General features: G+C 44.1%; 1 long non-coding RNA gene across 1 annotated transcript in view; it reads left to right on the top strand.

Annotated features, from left to right (window-relative positions):
- The first annotated feature begins 493 nt into the window (after nt 1-493).
- LOC129382735 (uncharacterized) overlaps nt 494-17,809 on the top strand; it is a 484,451-nt gene continuing 467,135 nt past the window's right edge. The window contains exons 1-2 of the long non-coding RNA XR_011894991.1: nt 494-829; nt 16,172-16,327. This is a non-coding gene — a long non-coding RNA (uncharacterized lncRNA). The remainder of the gene's footprint in view (nt 830-16,171; nt 16,328-17,809) is intronic.

Below are 17,809 nucleotides of genomic sequence, written 5' to 3'. Positions count from 1 at the left end.
TCTGCTGTTAACGAATTAGGAGGCCACCGGCGAGACCAGCGGCAGTCATATGTCGACAAAAAGCAAATTCTCACAGAGAGGTACCATAGGTGGATAGTTGACATGAATCAAGCGAGATCTTTGGAGCACTGCGCTTCTTCCTACTGTTGCTGCGTTTATTAATTGGCGCACTCAACTTAAAAGGCTGAACTAATCGAAAATCCCTGTTTAGGATTTCTATTGACATATAACATTGTTGACATTCTTCAGCTTCCTTCTTCCAACGTACAGCTACAGATTGGAACGGCCTTCCCCAATATATCGTTGATATCACCTGTACGTCATCATTCGTTAAAAATTTAAATACCGTTTCTTTTTTTTCATATAAACAGATGTGGAATTGTTCATGCTTTTTAGCTGATTCCACCCCTTATATAATACCCCCTCGTGGCTTCGTCAAGGAAATAAAATGAAATGAAATGAGATAAGAATTGCACATTTTCAGTAGAAAGCAACATTCGTCGGCTCACGCTGGGAAGAGTCCTTCCACGTAGTAATGAGACGTTACGCCATATGTGCGGCGCTGCCGCCTTCGACGCGGTCCTACTCGGTCGCAAGGGAAGATGTTCAAGGGTAGCGGGAATGGCGAGTAGTAGCGGTTTGATGTGGGAAATAAGGCTTCGCGAAGCAATATGCGCGCAAAAATTATTTCGGTAACACATTCCTTGGAAGCTCTTCACTGTTTCCATTACATTTTTGAGGTTTGAAAGAAAGGTCGCCCAGGGCCCTCTAACCGAAGGTCTTACAAATGTTGGATAAGATAGTCCTATGCCACACTGTACATACATTGGTATGTATTAATTTAAGAATTCATGATAAAAAGCTGGTATTTATTTATTTAGTCACCTTCAGTTTTCTTTTTCTTTACTATACTGTGACACGTGGAGGTACCTGAAAAATCAGAAATTGCGTATACATTTGCTGAAATTCATTCTGCATATTGAAACAGACACGAAAGTGCCTGCCATTGCTGCATCATTTAAGCCACCTAACGTCACGTGTTCTATCGTTTACACGCGTTCGAACACGGAACTTTCTATCGTTCGGTGGCTTACGTAGTTGTGTGGTTACGCGGTTTCGTAGTTGCCAAATGTTGCACAGTTATGTATTTACGTAGGCACTATACATAGTTGCGTTGCGGCGCGGCTGCCTTGTTACCAAATGTGTCACAGTTCATATCTGGCCAGAGAATAGGCCTTGTGCATGGACTTCAATAAAGACTGAAGACACCTATCCGAATGCGGGCATGCAATCTTTGTTTAGAAAGGTCGATTTGTAACAATGCGTTAAGAGGTAACTTTCGCTTGGCCGCTCCTATCTAATTATATGGGAAAAGAAAAAAAATCCCAGCACCAAATTTGCTGAGCTTTGTTTCATTAAATAGAAATAAGCCTAGTGATTGCCGAAAGTGTATTTTTTATTTAGTTTCTCTTTTCTAAAAGAAAGATTTGGAAAGTCGCAAAATAAAGTACGATATATTAAGTTTACAAGTGCGTACTCAGCAATAGAGAATACAATATCACAAATCTATAAAATCATATAATATTACATCTGTAGCTGACAAAATTTCTTCTAAACACGGCTCTGAAATGCAGCACTAATAGGCGAGTAGCGATTTTGCAAAAACCTCGTAAATATTGTAACAAATTTGCGTTAAACTGTAAATTGCTATAGAATATGTGTCTTCTGTGAATATTTTAACGGATTCTGTTTGCAGAACTGCGATATCTCTTTGTGGACCAGAATTATGAATTTGGGAGTTTTGCGTTTCTATATATTTTTCAAACGTTCACATATTCGACCATTTTGGTAAATATTTCCGAGCCATAAATAAAACTTCCTCTTCCAAGAGTCACTACACTTTATCATTTTCTATCGAAGTCCATCATATTTCATTAAAGTCAGTCCTGCGGTCATCTCAGAATAGCACTTCTCTTTATTACATATATTTGAATAGGCGCATCGGAGTTGGCCACCGAGCTAACGCTTCCTCTTAGGTCAAACTCTCTGCTAAGTGAACCTGCTCGCGCACAATAACTCAGATAGGATTTGCGTTGAGTTTGCGTCGCCTATACACGGAAGCGATACAGATTCGCACTAACCAGCCCGAAGCCAGTGCGTGTTACGCAAGAGAACGTGTGCTTTTGACGTAAGCATATATTGATGCAGGATGTCCCGGCAGGAACAGTGCCAGTACAGCAACATGTTCAGACTGGTCATTCCGTTGTACGTGTATGGTGCCTATATTTAAATGTTTCGTGTAATGTGGTTTATGTCTGCGCTTACACAGCGAATAGACTAAACAAAAACACACCGAGGCGGCGACTTCTACACAGCCCTTGATGCCCACACAAACCTGCAAACCTACGTTTTACAGAATATTTATCCGGCGAACCTATATAGGTCCTTCTGAGAGTAAGCAAACGATCAGTAGAGAGCAGGCATGTATTTAAGGAGTTTGTTCAAGTCAGGATTTCAAACTTCTTAGGCAGAGCTTCGGCTACACAGTTTGTTACAAGAAAGTATTACTGATGTTTGAGTTTCTGCTTTTCTTCAAAACTGCTGACGAAAAGATAATAAATTCCACGACGATTACGGTGCTCCCTAATCCAAAATTTGAGCACAGCTGTATACGTGTTTCCATTTCTCGATCTATTGGCTGGCGCAAACAATCTGTCTCGTGCGGCACGTTGCAAACGCAGCGAAATATGTCGCGACTGCTCCGATAATTGTGGCGCTTGAGCGCGATTCACAGCAGCAGCCGCAGACAGACCTCCGCTCAAGCAGCGCTTTGTTTCCGCGCAGACAACGCCCGATACTCTGGCACCATTTCGTAGCCATCGTCGCCGCAAAGCTCGTTGGCCGCGGCAATACGCTTTTTTTCATCGCGCTCTCACCAAACACTCCTCCTCCGCTTGCTTCCTCGTGGTTCCGCTGCACCCTCTTCCTGCGCTTTTCTCCTCGCGCTCTCTCCGCAGTCCCCGTCTTTCACCTCCTGCTGCGCTCCGCGTTCGATGTCACGTTTTGCTGTGCTCGTCCGCTCGGTTACGAAATAAGACACCCGACGCTCACCGCAGGCACGGACCCCTAAGAGCTGAGCTCTAAGATGTCCACGGCTACGGCAAAGCAAAGAATGAGAAAACAAGAAAAATGCACGTGCGCTAGATCTTGTCACATTCCACGATGATGAGAAACAAGAAAAAATGCTGAGAAGAAACGAGCTACAGCAAGAAAATGGAGTGTTTGTGAGACGTATATTACACTCAAAACGCGACTCAGTGTTCTTTATACAGAAAGATATATCAGGTGACGATTAGTATATGTCGTCCAGCATAAGGCATATTCAAGAAAATATTTTAGTTGTGGGCTTTTTTATTTTGTTGCACTGTCAGCTGCATGATTCGTTATACAGTGGATATATCTGAAGTTTTTTTTTCGACAGCGGAAATTATCGACGTCATTACTTTAGCGAATGCCATAAGCAATGTTCATATTTGTCGAAGATTTTGACTGATATAACGATAGGAATCGTTTGCATGGGCATCATTGTGGGTGATTCTCGATGCAGCCGCTAGAATTTCTCCTGTGAAATTGACAGTTTGAGCACGTGAATGCAACGGTGAACTCCACGACTGTGAAGGGTTCTTTCTCGAAGAATTTGCACGGAGCTCGTCGCCGTAGACATTCGCGTTTATTGAACTGTCATATCTTGTAGTCAAATGTAATGCACTTACCTTGTTTTGGGTGGCCTATTGCCATGGTGGCGATAGAAGAACAAAATTCTCTTTTCACGAAATACTGGCGCTTTGATTAACAGCTGGAGACAGGAGAACTGGTGGGTTACTAAATAGTAATAAATAATAAGGGGCCAACAGTGGCACTCGAAAATACCTGTTTTCTCCTAATCGTGATGAGGCGTGCATTTTCAAGAGTTCATTGCAGGTGTGAGGAGTGTATTGACCATTTCCTCCTCGCCAGTGCCCGATATGACAACCAGCGCTTTCTACCCCTTACCACGTTAGATCACCTGCATTCATCACAATTTGCTGTGACAAAAGTACTTGTACCGTGCTCACATGATTCACATGCCTGGAATGCGATGGGCGTATACGGCAGTTACTGATCTCCGCAAGCTTCAGTGAGCATCTGTGTATTTTCTATGTGTGCCTCCAGACGAAGCAATATCCTCAGTGTTTTAAATTCTTTCTTTGTTTTTGTTCCTTAACTCCTTTTTCACTGTATAGGGTAGAAAAAAGGCCGCATGTCTGGCTGACCGTCCTGTCTTGATATCGTTTTTTATTTCTCTCTCTCTCTCTTTAACACCAATAAATAAATAGATAAATGCTCGAAAATATAAAGTTCTAATACTGACAACGACAGTAAAATTAGTTTTCTTTAAATCAAGTGCGGTTACTCGAGCCATATTGATCGTTAAGGCAGTGTCCGTATTTTCCGAAATTTATTGAGACAGGAAATTACTGCTTGTCAGTCAGTGCATAGTGATAAATAATATTTATGTGTAGGTCGTTTATTTGATCATCTACGTATGCCTCTCCCAAAGCACTGTAGAAAGAAGTGTAATGCTCATTTCTGATTATGTGGCTCTGGATAACACATCTTGTCCTACAAGAAGTTTGCGGGGTCTAGTGCTGCGGAGAGCCTCGCATATATCAGATGGTGCATCATTGCTGTTTTAAAAACACTACGTTATTGTTCTGGGAGGCACTTAACATTTATTTGCACCGGGAAAGGTGTGTTTTCTAATGTCGTTGTCGCGGCAATGTCACCCTCCTTGTCGTGAACAATATCGTGCCGTCGTTGTGTGTGGTTTTAGCTGCGTTAAAGAAACACGACTGTGGTACCTAGAAATCCCTTCAAATACGCATACCAGAAAGCACGCGGATCCCGAAAAAGATATGCACGTGGAGTTAATGCAGCAAGCGAACCACAGGAGCGATGCTCCGTAATGCTTGTAACGCTCATTCTGGTGTTGTTCGACAAAACCAAGGACTCGCTTCACGACGTGGATGCGCAGATCTTCCGCCACCTGTCTTGACAAGCCTGGGCATGCCTGTGCTCGCTGTTGCAGATACCGCCGAAATATTTCTGCAGTGTCGGCTCATGCGTGAAAAAGTTAGCGACCATGCGTGCATACTTTGCAGAAAAGGAACTTCTTGTCGGGTTAAAGGAATCCATCATTGTGTCTTCAACGTCTGCCGAGCAAGGAGCAGGTATGGATAGGCGACTACGATTTGGGTTTGCGTCATGAGGGTTGCGCTAACTTAAAAAAACATCCTGGTGTTCGTGAAGTTAAGAGCAATACTACTACAATAGCACTACAATAGTACAGGACACGTACTTTACTTGGCGTACTGTGCGTGGGTGTTGCGTGCCTAGAAGAGACTGTTGTTGGTGTCGGAAGCGTTATCTATTTGCTATTCTGTGTTACTGATTGTTCGCGTAGAGTTGCGCAAGTGTTTAGTGTTACAAACTTTTTTGTAAAATGTGTGAAACTTCGCCTGCACGTGTACTCGCTCCCATTTGTTTCCTTAGTGTGCCGCTGTGCGTAGCTCGGAGCATGCACCCGGGATTCCTTGCAATTTTACTTCGCACTGACACGTGTACTTGTTTCTCTGTTTCGGGTGAACACTTTTCACCCTCTAACAAATGTTATCGCTCAGCGCGGGACGCGCGTGCATGTAGAGATTCTTTCTCGAATGTTATGGATGTTTCTACCCGTTGTCTGTTGTCAGAGAAGCTTGTGCGATCTGATTACACGTGCGAAGCGAATTGCGTTGAACTTTCTGGAAGAGACGCGGGCACCGCCGTTTACCCTCTCTGGAACCTTCGATGATTTGTGCATAAAAGACGGCGTGCTTGAGCGGCAGATCAGATTTTTGACGACCGCCGAATGCGTTTGCTGTTATCGCCATTCTTTGAGTGTAGCCTGGGGCACTGTAACGCAAAGCTATTGAAAACTTTTCTATTGCGATACTGTGATCAGCCCTCCACGATTCATAAAAATTTTTTGAACCACCCCCACTTCGTCTGTCTTTCACGTGACGTCACAAAAACAGCTAAAACGCCTCATTGACATGATATGTGCACACTGATAATGCGTGATTATACCAAACGAAAAAAAAACAATTATTTCCGATTTGACGCATTTTCCCCCATGAGCCCTGTGCTATTGGTCAAGCGTTTTATGGCTGCGCTTACTTTCCCTGTATCTCATGCGACGTCATAACACCGCAAAATGTTACCGCGCCAAGGTGACGGGCGCGCGTTAAAGGCTCATTAACACGCCGAAAGAAACTGAATTTTTTTTACTGAATAGCGAAGCAGTGCTATCAGCGCATAGTAAATATTTTTCAGTTGCAGTATAACTTTATTAAGCCCTATCGGCCCGTATACTGCTTCACTTTGCGAACTCCTCTTTGCAGAGGATCCGTTCCGGTGGCATTTTAATGCCACCGCTGGCGCCGCCGCGATTTTAGACCAACCACCGCAATCAGATCCATCGCAGATGCCGGCACCACCACTTCATCCAGTTACCTATTTTCACTGTGCTGGCTTGGCCCCATCGGCCTCTCTCCACTTGAGCGTGTTCCTCGCCTCCTTTCACCTAGTTTACTGAAAAAAATCTGCTCAATGTTGGCAATGCTATTCCCTATGAGAGAAAGAAACGTGACCTCGTTCGTCTAAATGAGGAGTGCCTTTGAGTGGGCTTTTCAAACAACACTGCGGGTTCCGCCCAATACTTGCGTTGGTGGTTACGTAAATTTGAAGTCAGGAGATTGGAATAAAAAACCCATTGGAATAGATTTAGGTTATAGGGCCCCTGTTTTTCAGGGCGGAGGTACACCCAATAAAACGCTAGTTTCGTCTTTCCTAATTTTTGCTGCTTTCTTCACCGTCCCTGCTACGTGACAATATCACGCGGGAGATCTACATAAGAAGTTGCGTTTGAGACAGACACACATGTGGGATATGCTCGTCAGTTCGGTAATGAGAGCAGTTCTACAAAAATAACATCTTTTTCATGCTCTCGAGAATTCCTGGCCTATGTTGCATAGACGCTACATATTATTTCGCATTCACAGTAACAAAGTTCATGAATGCCGTTCTTTAGATTTGAACATGTATGATCCACATTGTGGTATAATGATAATGCGCCCACGTCATAGAAATTTTGTGCACCTGAATGGAATTTGTAATTTCCTTTGTCTCATAGGAAGTCCCAACTCTGCTTCAATGAAAAGTAAACTATGGCTCGCACTGCAGCTTAAGCAAGAGTACAACGTAACAATGTTTGTCAACAATGAAGTCAGTGCATGCGTTATTCTCAACATCAGCTGTCTGCCTTTTGGCGTTAAACTATTCATAAGCACTGACATCTTTCATCGTGCTTGCTATGCGCGTGCTAAATGTTTATCACATATTGCAGCACATTGCTACGCGAATATTGCGTGCTTCTTTTGGACGTGGGCGCAGGCGCACCTACGAAGAAGACGAAATGCTTTTAGGTCTCAAGCTGTCTGATGAACTGGCCAGCATTGCAGTTATCTTTGTAAATATTCATTGTAAATAGTCCTCAGTGTATGGTACGTCGTTCGCATAACAGTCTGGTGGAGGTAGATGTTCTTCGTCATCGCCACGGAGCTCTGCAATGGTCGCATCGTCCCACTTTCCCCCATGGCTCCCGGTGACATCCAGGCACAAGCTGACTAGGTCTTACCATCCACAAACTGATGCTATCACGAAGCGTCTGAATAGAACCCCGACCGACATGCTTGTCTCGTCCGACCATACTGATTGAGAGCTCGCTCTACGCTATGCAGCATTTGCCTGTAATTCTTCGCGCCACAGCGCTGCCGGCTATTCGCCGTTCTTTTGGTGGTTCCGCCGGAACCAACATTGTCACTGGACACATCCCTCCCATCCGCGCCATCACCAAGGCAACCAAAGCACGCGGAATTGCCCATGCTCGCCTCCTGACCTGCCAAGAGAGGCAACAGTGTTTGTACGATCGACGACACAAAGACGTACACTTTTGGCTTGAATCTCTGGTATCGCTGTGGTCCCCGACCCGTCACGTTGGGCTCTCCGAAAAACTCCTGTCCCGGTACACAGGCCCACGCCCAGTGCTGCGTGCTGTGAACCCAGTTATCTATGAAATTGCCCGTCAATGCTAGGGCTTCATCTGCCCTGCATTCCACTGATGTGCATGTCGCACGCCTCAAGCCTAATTACTCTCCCGTTGACACCGATATCTGGACGCACCGGGACGGTACTTTTGCTGTCGCGGATACTGTTACGTGCACACGGCTTGCCTCTGGTAGACGATGCGCCCAGGCGCCCCCACGAAGAAGGCGAACTGCTCTTGGGTCTCGAGTTATCGGCTGAACTGGCCAGCGCTGCAGTTATTTTTGTAATTATACATTGTCAATAGTCGTCAGTGTTTGGTCCATCGTTAGCGTAATACTTCACAAGTTCAGGTACCTTGGCTTCAAGTCCCTTTTCTACTGTTTTTATTTCTTACAGAGCCCAATCTAAGTCATAGCACAATATCTACGGCAACACTACCGATAACAGCAAGCTGCTAAACCTGCAGTATCCTCATATAAGGCGACTGCAATATTTTGGTATGATATATTTTTTTAACTCAAGCATGCTTCTTTGAGTGTCAAAATAAAGTGAATAGTGGCGTATTGAGAGCGCGCTGTACAAAAAGTTTCATGCTCCAGAACTTATGCTCCGCGTACTTATACTTCAATCTCTGCCCCGTATATCGAGCATCTTGCCATTATCAAGCCTGGACAATACGAAGATTGAAGCTGCAGCTCTAAATGCATTTTTCCTCAACTCTTCGAACAAAGTGTCCTTGTACATTCAGCCAGGTATTTTCTTCCTCTTTACTTACTTAATTTAATAGTTTATGTCAGCAGCATTTGTGCGGATGCGAACGTCCGTCGCCAACACTGCAGAATAAGGTGCTTGTTCCTACTTTTATTGCAAATATGCAGGACAACAATATTTAAAAAAAAATTATATTGATGTCCACTTTTCGCCTTTTGTATCTTGTAGGGCCCTAAGAATGTACGTTTTCTACTAAGAAAGCGTAATAAACTCGGGCATTCTTGTACTACGTGGTTCCGGTGTATTGCTAGACACAGCAGATGTAGTCATATGTGCCCATTTGAACGAATCCGAGATATTGTCCCTTGTTCGTGCACTGTGGCCTAGCGCTAGACAATCGGCCTTGCTCGACTTCCTTTTTCTATCCAATTGCCTCAATTGTTTAAAGCGCTTTTTGTCTTCCTTCTTGAGCTACCGTGATTTCTAATGTACTTCAAATAGGTGCTAAGATACATTCATGCTATATTCAGCTGTTGCTTCAGTTTTAATGCAAGCCAAATTTGTCATGGTGTTTTCAGACTTCTTTATTTATTTATTTTTTACTTGAGTTAAAATGTAATATAATTCAAATGTAATGTAACTCGTACCTGGTCGAACCGGAAGACTTTGCAGCAACGCAATAGAGGACACTTTTCGAGCAGAGGAGACACTCAACCAACAATGAATAATAAATGCTGCTGGTGGGCTTTATCTGATTGCCTAATGTACAGAAGAACCGCTAAAATTCTATTAAGTATGACGGCATGTGATGGTGCTGCGGCGAAATAAATTTAGATACCAGTACTCTTTACGAACAATTGCTGTAAATGTGACGGTGTGGTTCCGTGGAATGAAAGTAAAGACGTCTATATTTTACCGAAAATTACTATGAATTTTGAGGCGCGTTATTGCAGTGCTGCGGACTGAAATTACAGATATCTGTACGTTTTTTCTGGGCATAGGTGGCAGCCGATGCTGCCGGGAAAAGTCTAGTAAAAACAACGGCCTATTTTTTTTTACTGAAAGAACCCACGCAAAAGTCGACGGACATACTCTTTTTATTCGATGTTAATGCTTCTTCGAGTGTAAAGCACACCAATTCTGGAGAGCAGAAAAGAAAGTGCAATGCTCTTTCGATTCTTATACGAATTCAGATTTTTCACATCAGGAAATTATAAATCCAATACCTTCGGTTGTTCATTTACCAGTTCCTTATGTTCAGAGTGATGGTAATGACTATTTGTTTTCACTTGGAAACAAAAATTGTGTTACTCGAGCTACAGCGGACCGTGCCTCACTGGAGGCCCCCTTACAACCATCAACTGGCCATAGCATTAGGTAAGCTTTGGCACTGCCTATGGCCCTTCAGATAGAGCATATCCCAAACGCCTTGCACAAAATGGCAGCTTGACAAACTACAAACTTTGGCAGAACGCACATAGAGGTCGCTACTGCAGAGACATGTCGCAGAGGCGTATTTATTGAATCGAAATAAAGAAATGTGGAATCCTTTAAGGTTTGTCAGTATTATAGTTTGGGTTGTGCAGATGAATCAAATGCGCCTGTCAACATCTTTCTACCTATTTCGACGCCTATTCCCGGAAAGAAAGTGCTTGTTATATTCTCGTAAACACCGAAGTTGCCGTAGGTGAGCCCTCTGACAAATTGAGCTTTCGTAAAAAGATGCCATGAAGTAGATAGAAAAACAAGTAAGTGAATAATGAAAAATAGTCTAGAATACGCACTCGATCTCTAATGCATTGGTATACTTTCCACTCGTATTGAACAATGCTTCTTTTCCAGGGACAAAAGATATTCATCTATAAATTTAGATTAGGTGAACACCACTTTTCTGAATAAAACCATAAGCGTTCACCTGCCTGCGTTAGTTTAAACTTTTTTCAAGGGTTTTGAAGCCAAGACATGTTCTACATTGACCTTTGTCCTCAGGCTGTAACTTTGTTTTCGGCGATTACGATTACGAAGAGTCGTATAGTTACCTAGCCATTAGTAATTTCAGAAAACAGGGACACCGCCAGTAAGACTTCACAATTTCTTTAAATAAGTTTATCAATAAATACATGTTTACGGAAATAGGCACGCTATGTACGAAACTTTAGCATGGTGTACACCTCGCTGTTTCACAAACATTATTCTCTATTACTGCCAACTTCATTTTATCGTTTCTAGAAAAAAAGCTGTCATCGCTATAAACGTTCGCATCATTCCATTTTGTGCTGCCAACTAGCAATGTCACATTTAATTAGCACGCAATTGTTTTCGGTCTCTTGGCTTCTCCGGCGTCGCTTCAACCTAGATCTGACAAAAGGGAAACGCTTCAGCGAGAATAGAGCGCTAGATGCCATGTTCATTATTCGCTTTGGCGCAAAGGACGTCGCTGCGGAAATGGCGTCGATGCGCCATCCTTCTTCCCCGGGACCTACAGTGACAGTAAGCGACAGGCATGCGCCGGGCCAGACAAACAGTTTATCATCTGAGCGAAGCATTTCTTCCGTTGGCTTTCTCTATCTCGCTCTCGCTGTCAGAAGTGTCCAGTGACCCCGAAGTCTGAGATATTTCAGCAGTGCGCCTTTCATTCCTCTCAGCGCCCGGAGGTGGCTTGTGCTGCCTGGTGGACTGCTTAGCTGCCTTCTTGGCGGGGGATGCCTGCGGGTCGGAATTACGGCACTCGCAGGCATCGCGCCAAATTGACTCCAGTGGCAGAATTGGAACCGTGCTGCGTCGCAGCAAAGAGCGTGGACGTGGTGCTCTCGTTTACGCTTAAAACACTTAAAATCATGTCGCAGAATGCAGAACATCAGATGAAAACGTTCCCGAATAAATTACTAACTATATATATATATATATATATATATATATATATATATATATATATATATATATATATATACATATATAAACAAGAAGAAAGGGGGTTAACCGAGAGGCCCGATTTTTATTAGGCATACCCTAAGAAGCCAACAAACTCTGACACCAAGGATAACATAGAGGCAATTACTTGTGCTTAATAAATGAAATAAAGACACGATAAATTAATGGAAATTAAAGTAGGTGAAAAAACAACTTGCCGCAGGTGGGAACCGAACCAACAACATTCGCATTTCAGTGGTAGAGCATCGCAGGCAAAATTTCCTTTCCCTTTCCCCTGTCTAGGGTAGCCAACCGGGCTCAGTCCTGGTTAACCTCCCTACCTTTCATTTATCATTTGCTCTCTCTCTCTCTCTTTCTTTGACGCCAACTTCAGCATGTACCGCTGGGTACGTGCTACTAAATATGTGCCCCTAGGACCATTGAGTATGTGTGATGCTATGCATATTGGACAAGTGCCGTTGGATATGTACTCTTGGGGCCTCCTTGGTATGTACCCCTCTTCAACGAACCTCCTTGACGTCAACTTAGCTAAGTGCCACTGAGCGTATTTAGTATGTGGCGCTAGGTATCTGCTTCTAGGGTTACTGGATATGTGCCATTGCGTATTTGACCCAGGGTCAACTGGGTATGTGGTGCTCTTCAATTAACTAATTTGACGCCAACTTGTTTCAGCGGGTATCACAGCAACGACAAGCACGATTTACGTAGTCACATCTACTTAATGCGAATGGTTAGGTAAATGACCAGTGGAGTCGAATCTGCTTGGATGCACACGCTGGAGCTGCAATTCGTGGGCCAACACCATTAGCAGATTTATAAGCACACGGCCCCGAGATCTGCGCCAGATATAAATACAATTATAGCTATTTAGTTGAACACCTGTTCAACGAATGCTTTTACAGCAAAATGACCTACATAACATAGCATTGATGATGTCCCAGCCGAATTCATATTGTTGACATCTATCATGAGCGCCTTTACAACGCAGACTACTAGAATGAATTTGCCCATAGAAATAAGTGATGTAGGCGTGCGTGATGGCTGATTGGTTGCTTTACAAGGAATTATGCGCACCAGGTGCCTCCGCCGTCCTCTGCAGGCATCACCGAGGTGCATTCGTTCTGTGTTAGCGCTAGAGATAGAGATAGAGAGACAGAGAGAGAAACGCACAGCAAAAACAGGGAGGTTACTCAGAGATTATCTCCGGTTGGCTACCCTGTACTGGGGAGAGGCAAGGGGATGCGATAGGTGAGAGAGAGAAGGATAAAAAAGTTGGAAAGAAATAAAAATACTACACACACAGACACACGTACACACGAACTGTTTCTGCTGGCACTGTCACGCAGTCTCCGAAGGCATTCCTAGTGTTACGCAGTGTCACCGTACAATCCTACGTCACACAGTGCACAGTCACAATTTGTCAGACAGTCCCGTGTCTTTTAGGTAGCGCAGCAGCGCCTTCATAGCGGATCGTGCTGATGTTCGCGTGGGCCAGTTTCCGAGGATCCTGTTTTCTGTCTCTGGGCGCTTGTCCAGTTTGTCTAGGCTGGCTGAGAGAACTGCTCGTGGCCGGTTGAAACGAGAGCACTGACAACGAAGGTGTGCGATTGTTTCATTGCACCCGCAGAAGTCAGAAAGTGGGCTGTTGGCCATTCCGATAATAAAGGAGTACGCATTTGAAAATGCTACTCCAAGCCATAGACAAACTAGAAGGGTGCAGTCACGTCGTGGAAGCTCAGGCGGAATACGGAGCTGTAAATTAGGGTCTGACATATGAAGGCGTGCATTTGTGAACTCGGATGAACTCCATTGTGCTAATGTCAAGTCACGCACAAATGCGGAAATTTTTGTCGCTAGGTCGGCTCTCGAAAGAGGAATGGCAACGCAGCTAGCGCTAATGGCAGCGCTAGCAAGGCACCTGCCAAGCATGTCAATCTCACTAGTAGTCCTGCTGTGCTACTTCATAAATCACTCGACTGACACGCTGCTTGTTGTATACGTATCAGTGGGTGCGACGGCTTACACATACATCACAGCTGAGACGGCGTTATGATGCAATCATAATAGACTAGGGGTACAAAGCTATTTACGGAAGAAAGGACGTGAATGTCAGTAATGACAACCGTGATGAGAATCTTATCAGTTAACCTACAAATATGTCGGCAAGAGAGGCGATAGCGGCATTCGACGATCTGCAGCTTTACTTCGCGTAACTCATGCATTTCGCTACGGAGCATGCCATAAACCTCGGTGCAATAGAGATTGGTGCAGCTGCACATTCTGTCACACCAAGCGTGCACAAGAAGATAAGCTGTCTAGTTCACTGCGTCTGTCTCGAGTGCATGCTAAATACAGGTTTTATTTTGTTGAACGCTGTTATCCCGCTCCATTGTGGATGATACAGTCCTGGATACGTACAATGATGTGACCCATACAACGGAAAATCTTGGAGCCTCCGATAACTTAACTATAAAGCCATTTAACAATATTACTAATATAAGGGTAATTTTACAACGTTAAATAAATCTAAATTATAAGTAAATCGTGGTTCAACCAAATTGTCGAAACCCTAAGCGGTATTTGCTAACGATTGTGCCAAGTCATTTTGGGCCCTACAATCTTGCCCTTATTTTCCTTGACTGCTTTCGAATTGCCAAATATCCTAATGAGAATGGCAATGATATTGACAATAACACAAAACCCGAGCACGCGTAAGCACTTCTTATCAGTTGGGAAGGCGAAAGTGTTGATGTCCAAACGAACGCCGCTGAGCCGTTCCTCGAGTTTTGCGCTGCGAGTAATGTTTTCGAGTTTTCCTGCGAGCTATGATAACTAGTTTTGCGATAAAACTGATGCGGGTTAATGTTATGTGGCTGTTATGTGTCAGCATATTTGTTGTAGACCAGATTTATTTGGACGATATTACCGAGAAGTCGGACTCCGCATGCCATCGACGTCGTCCGCGATCAGAGACCGAGGAAGCAGCAGCGGCCACCAAGGCCAGCAGACGCGCGCAGAAGCTAATCCCAGTGGGGGTGAGAGAGACACATACGGGGTCGCACGCCGACTTCCGTAAGCGAGACGGCGGCACCTGCCTCGCCGACGAAAACGCGTCTCGCCCCGCGGCATCGCGTTGCCTTGTCCGCTCCGTCAAATAGCTCTCTGCTTACGTGGCGTCGAGGTGATGCCCCCCCCCGTCACACAACATATGGCACGCCAGCAAGGCTGGTGTTGGGCTGCTAAGCACGAGGTCGCGGGATCGAATCCCTGCCACGGCGGCCGCATTTCGATGGGGGCGAAATGAGAAAACACCCGTGTACTTAGATTTAGGTGCACGTTAAAGAACCCCAGGTGGTCGAAATTTCCGGAGTCCCCCACTACGGCGTGCCTCATAATCAGAAAGTGGTTTTGGCACGTAAAACCCCATAATTTATTTATTATTTATGGCACGCCAGCAAGGCAGCGAATGCTGCGATTCGCCCGCTCTGCACAGCTGAGGCGCGCTCGTGACGTGGTAATGCAGCCAGTGGGAATTCAGGAGCCGTTGAGCTGCCACAGACGCCGGCGTTTTCTCTGAATGAGCCATTTGATGCTTTCGCATCAAAATGTTTTGGGGACAAAAAACAGATTATGATCCACTACCCGTATCTGAGATTTATCTCTGTAAAAAGTGAAAGGCAGCCACGAGCAAAAAAGGACATCGCATAAATTAGCGCCTAAAAGGATAATTAGCGCTACTTAGCCTAATGCACTATTTAGCATCTGACAGTTTAGTGAAGGAAGAGGCTGTAGCAATGGTTTTGCAGCATCGGCATTGATAGTGCAGGTAAAGTAAGCAGCTTTGTCAAAGGAGGACCGGGTGTGGGTCCTCCTTTTTTTCAACTCTATAAACGCGAAAGAAATAAGAGCGTTGTTAGGGGGGGGGGGGGGGGGAGGGCATCATATTTGCTAACGCCAATTTGCCGCAGTCATGCTGGAGCAAGATAGGAGCAGTATTTTCACGTGTAAGCTACTGCGATTAGTCTGCTTTAGATAAACATGTTTATTTTTATATTAAGGGACCGGTGTGTGCAGAGAGGCTGAAGGCCGCTCATAGTGTTTGACGGACATCTTTGTTGGCAGATGTCTGAGCCCACGGTGCGATGGTATCACTCAAATAGCAGTACACGCACTAGAACACCTTTATAGGGAAACTTTTTTTTTATTTTGGCATGTTTAAATCGAAATTGCAATTTGAAGCTTCAGAACCCAAGAAGAGAAAGAGACTAAAGGCATTTGCTTGACAGAGGCCTCTGTTCCTGCATTTTCGATAACTCAACCTCTTTGAACGCATCTCTTGCAGTTACATAAAGTACAAGTTATTCCCTGGGCAAACCAAAACCGTACCAGTACACGAGTCACTGGGCAGGACTCAGAACTACGTTTTTAATAAAGCGACACAGCAAACCATAAGCACATCGCCAACATCTTCGAGGAAAAGAAGGAAACACATGTTCCGGTATGTACATTCCAATTCAATACAGCACATGTAAAGCACAAGATGTTCCGCAAAAATTTGTTCACGTATTGAGAACAGCCTTTCATGAAGTAGTAGTTCTCTCGTGTGTTTCTTAAACGATGTAAGTCTTAGAGAGAAGTCAGCTTTATGTTCAGTTTTATAAATCAGTTGTGTGCGTTTATATAGAGAAGTTGTCCTAATCTGGAGGACATGAACGTGAATGGATGTGCGTTATTGTTTGCAGTTATTTCCAGCCTCTACCCTACTCATCACGTCTTCGTCTATTCGGGCTGTTACTCGTTCGGCCTTCACAAAACTTTTGAATGAGGAGTAACACGCATGCGTTGGAAAATAATTATTTTCACTTATCAGAACCTCTCTCTGTGGGACTGAAACTGTCGGTTGAAGGCAAATATTATAGGCGCGACGTTAAAATATAGGAAGTGGTCCCAATAAATTAGAGGTAAATATTCGTTTTTCGGAGCTTTCGTGGACTAAGCTCACCAAGTTGGCACTTCTTGTGGTGCGCGCCGTAGATCCCTGATATAATTTATTGAATAAAGGAAACTGTATGCGTATACCTATCAGGTGCTGTACACGTATTACGCTGCAGGGCAAAGTTTCGCATGAAAGAGAGAGATACGTCGGGCGCTTAATACTGCGTGCAATGTTAGAAAGGTCAAGTTATGTTGGCTGGCCACGTAGTGCATGAAGCAGGCAATCGGTAGTCTGAAGAAAATTAGAAAAATAAAATGAGACTGAGTTCATATGGAAGGAGAGCGTATTCGAGAACAGTGGAGCTTAGCAGGATGAAGCGGCATACGCTGCTTGTTCCTCTAGTATCAAGATGGATGAAGTATAAGGTAGAGTAACTGCATATCACTGAGTGGCATACATCTGACAGTAATGTTGATGGCAATAACCATCCAAATGAAAAAAAAATATAATCTCGTTTTTTAATTTCCGCGAGTGAGTCTCTTAGGTGTTTTGTTGCAATGAATCAATTTTTCTGCGATATTGGTCGCCATTTCCGACTTATCATCTCTCCCCATAAAGAAGTACACAATTTAATCAGTGTAACACAAATGCGACTATTTAAGCTATAATTGACGCGGCCAAAATACCTAGTCGAGAGATTTTTAACAGCACGTCTCGGCAGTGTTTTGGTGCGGCTGGAGATAATTACGTTCATAGAGTTGCACTTCTCGTGAGATAGTGTTAAGGGTTCAATATCAAACATGCGATGACACGCTCATGTAATTGTGCTAGTTGTTTTTATCTCTTCTTCAATGTCAGACACTATCTACGTTTTTTATGTTATTGGAGCGATCACTTTCCTCAATTTACTCGGTGCTTAGGAGCTATGCGCTTCATGGGAATAAACTTTGGCAAGCAGCAGCGAACCAATCAATATAAACTCCTAGAGAAGGCTTGTAACAGAAACAGCCAGCTGTGGAGCTTTTCGTGCATAAGCTACGGTTA

The sequence above is a fragment of the Dermacentor andersoni genome, chromosome 6 (genome assembly GCF_023375885.2).
Source record: "Dermacentor andersoni chromosome 6, qqDerAnde1_hic_scaffold, whole genome shotgun sequence".
NCBI classification, from domain to species: Eukaryota; Metazoa; Arthropoda; class Arachnida; order Ixodida; family Ixodidae; genus Dermacentor; species Dermacentor andersoni.
This window is presented reverse-complemented; position numbering and strand designations above follow the sequence as displayed.